General features: G+C 44.1%; 1 pseudogene; it reads left to right on the forward strand.

Moving 5' to 3' along the window:
• The first annotated feature begins 738 nt into the window (after positions 1–738).
• On the forward strand, positions 739–1207 carry LOC142834967 (large ribosomal subunit protein uL24-like; annotated as a pseudogene).
• The last annotated feature ends 2567 nt before the right edge of the window (positions 1208–3774 follow it).

The raw sequence follows: 3774 nt of genomic DNA on the forward strand, positions 1-3774 counted from the left end.
GCAAGTGGCTTCATCTTATGAATAGAAAGTTTCTGTCTCATTATCGCTATCATGGCCCTTCCTCTTCCTTACCCTTTATTTCACCTAGTGACCAAATATACCTAATCAGTTCTCTGCACCTGCTGAACTATACTTTTTAGTACCTTCTTATGCAGTAGACATCATGGGGGTTGGGATCTAGCAAGCCTATCCATCTTTGTCCATCAACATTAACCCATCTATTCCCTTGCTCATCATACACCCTGTGTATGACAAAGGTTCTGCTGTTCATACTGTGCTTCCCTGTCCCAGAGCTGTTCCTGAAGAGAATGATCTTTGTCTTGTATATATACAGACTATCATTATTATGAGATTGTGCAAAGCCCATATCCCGCATAGCCAGCTAATCGAGAAACCCGTCTATGCCTCAGCAGTGGCTAATATCGGCCCATCTGCCATTGACCTCCAGGAAGCCTAGTCCCATAGGACACGTAGCTCCCGTCCAGTATAATTACATATGTCATGTCACACAGATGACACTGGAGTTGGTGTGGCACAGTAGAAAAACATCCCTGTCCTTTCTGATTCCAGTGGTTAGCAAGAGTGCCTGTCCCATGACCACAGAAAAGAGGCACTGTTTCCTACACCAAATGAAAAGTCCATAGCTTTTCTTTGCTTTACGACTTTAATACTGTTGGTGGTTTATTCTCATCCACAAAGGGATTTCTTTATTTTATCAATAATTAGTCAAGTTTTCCTCTTGCGGCCATCGCTGGATCGCAGCCGCCAAAATGAAGTTCAATCCCTTTGTGACCTCTGACCGGAGCAAGAACCGCAAACGGCATTTCGATGCACCTTCTCACATTCGGAGGAAGATCATGTCTTCCCCCCTTTCCAAAGAGCTGAGACAGAAGTACAATGTTCGCTCGATGCCCATTCGAAAGGATGAGGAAGTTCAGGTTGTCCGGGGATACTACAAAGGCCAGCAGATTGGCAAAGTGGTCCAAGTGTACAGGAAGAAATACGTCATCTGCATTGAACGGGTGCAGCGGGAAAAGGCTAATGGCACAACTGTCCACGTGGGCATTCACCCCAGCGAGGTGGTGATCACCAGGCTAAAGCTGGACAAAGACCGAAAGAAGATCCTGGAAAGGAAAGCCAAGTCTCGACAAGTAGGAAAGGAGAGGGCAAATACAAGGAAGAAACGATTGAGAAGATGCAGGAGTAGGGGCATCTTCTCATACAGTTTTCATTAAAGACTGCTTGAGAAAAAAAAATAATAATTAGTCAAGCATATACTATTTACCAATAGGACAATGACCATACAGGACCACACAGATATAAAGTAGACTTACAGTGCCACGGAAACAAATACCATTTTCCCATTAAAAGATCACACACAGACACACACACACACACACACACACATTGGTGAATGTGATTCACACCAAAAGGTAAATTATTTTGTTAGTATTTCTTCTTTACTGTCCCTACGACTAACATCAGAAATTATAAGCTTTGGTGAACACAGTTTTTTAAAAAATCAAATTTTAGTCCTCTCAGAATATATTGCTTTTTTAGTATTTTGTTATTGTTTTGGTTTGTTTCTTGTTTATTATTATTATTGTTCTCTTCAATCAGGGTCTTATGTAGCTGAGAGTGACCCTAAGTTCTTGGTCTTCCTGCGTCTATCGCTGAAGTGCCAGGATTCTAGGCATGTGTCAACCGCTGTCCCCATCCTTACTCATCGCTTTATGTCTCCCCATCTAAAGGACAGGCTGTGCACCTGACTGGGAAAGCTGAAAAGTTTACCTACACTCAGGTGGTCTATACCTATTTTCCTTTACTCGACCAGCAGGCTGAGTCCATTCTCATGTGGTTTTCAAAGTTCCTAGAGTATTCGTCTTGCTCTCCACCCTCACTTGCAGGTTTCCACCCTGCTGTTTTACACATGGCTCCCAATTTGAGGAAACACTGACACTCAATCCTTCAGGAGCCTCAGCTGCCACTTTCCAGGGGACTCAGGGTTGCTAGAGACACCAGCAGCGGGAAAATTCCAGCTCACCGCACGTTAAATTGTATAACTTAAGATCAATCAAAAGTAATATTTCAGTGGAGAGATGCAAGCCTAAAATCACAGCTACTCGGGAGGCTGAAGCAGGAGGATTCTGATGTTTAAGGCCTGCTGTGGTTACAGAGGGGTTCAGATCCGAGTAATGAGACCGTCTCCAAGCGAAAGGTCATGGATGGAATGCATGCCTGGCCTGTACACAGCCCTAGGCCGATTCCAAGTACCTCAAAAACTAGCAGAAAACGTGAGTCTCTGCCCTACCCATTGTTTCCTCTTCAAACCATGCCCCTCAAATCCTAGGACAGCCAGAGTGAAATGCCAGCACCACACCCTATGGTTTGCAATCCCCAAAGTCGAACAGAGCTTTTTGTAAAAGCCCAAGTTGTGTTTCACATGATCTTCCCCGTGATTTCATTCACTTCTGTCCCTCTTCTCTACCCTCGCCAGAGCTTGCATGTGTACGCCTTGGCCTGGTAGCTGTGATGGGCCACACTGTAAGTACAGCCAGCAGCACCAGATTCTCAGTTCACCACAAAGAATATCCGAAGCCTTTGTACCTGACACTTTATACAGTATGCTTCCTGGCTTTAAGAAAACATTATTGTGTGTTCTTACTCTAATCAGTCTTGTCTGCCATCCCGGAGAACTGAGAGGTTCATTGTTAGACACCGCTGTCATTTGTCCCATCTCCACCTGCTCTCTGCCTTCAATATCTTTGTGGTATTTAGTGAAAGTAATTTTCAGTTGGAAATCTTCTGCCCTTTCTGTGAGAGCTGTATAGCACTTCATCAATGGCCAAAGAATTCTGAGCTATCTGGGATGTATCAGGACAGTTGATAAAACCTCACGGAGCAACCTATGATAGTACATCCCATCATAAATTAAAAAAAAAAAAAGAAAAAGAAAAAAAGCAGAAAGGGCCTTTGTCAGTGTTTATCTGAAGCGCTTTTATTCTTTGCCCTTGATTTCCTCTTCAGAAAATTGATGCGCCCTTAAATTGAAGCAAGAGGCTTGACAGGTGATGGTTAGTGTGATAACTGCTTGGATTTCATCAGCCAGTGTTTTTCTGGCGGTGCAATTGTCGGAACTTTCAGCTAGATTACCTGTCATCCACTGCATCAGATAAAAGAGACGGGGTTGAAAGATGCAGTTCTGCCTCTGCACCTTAGAGGAGATGAGAGGCGCAGGTGCGGTACAGCGGTGAGGAGGAAACACCAAGATTTTCTAACCACGCTATTTCTCAGAGAAACTTGGGGCCTCAGTTGGTTGGCAACCATTGCAAAGTCTGCACTGTGGGTTTTCTTTTCTTTTCTTTTTTATTATTATTATTATTTTTATTGAGCTCTACATTTTTCTCTGCTCCCCTCCCTACCTCTCTCCTCCCGTTCAACCCTCTCCCAAGGTCCCCATGCTCCCAATTTCCTCAGAAGATGCACTGTGGGATTTCTGCGGATGAGATGGAAAGCCAGCACTCAGTCTGTGGGTGGAGCTGTGTGCCCCTCCCACTCTGCTGCAACCACCTCACAGATGCAGGTTTTGTTACAGGGGGAAGTGCGCTGCTGATTTGCTGTGCATCTCAGAGTGCTGGTAGTTTGGTCTGCTCCAAATCAGGAAGGGAAATTTTATTCTTTGGAAAGTTCCACAGAAAGATTTTTCATTTAGAAAGATAAGAAAGTGTGTTTGAAGAAAATTTCCTGTCATACAGCGAAACTGTGAAAAAAACG

The sequence above is a fragment of the Microtus pennsylvanicus genome, chromosome 14 (assembly GCF_037038515.1).
Source record: "Microtus pennsylvanicus isolate mMicPen1 chromosome 14, mMicPen1.hap1, whole genome shotgun sequence".
NCBI classification, from domain to species: domain Eukaryota; kingdom Metazoa; phylum Chordata; class Mammalia; order Rodentia; family Cricetidae; genus Microtus; species Microtus pennsylvanicus.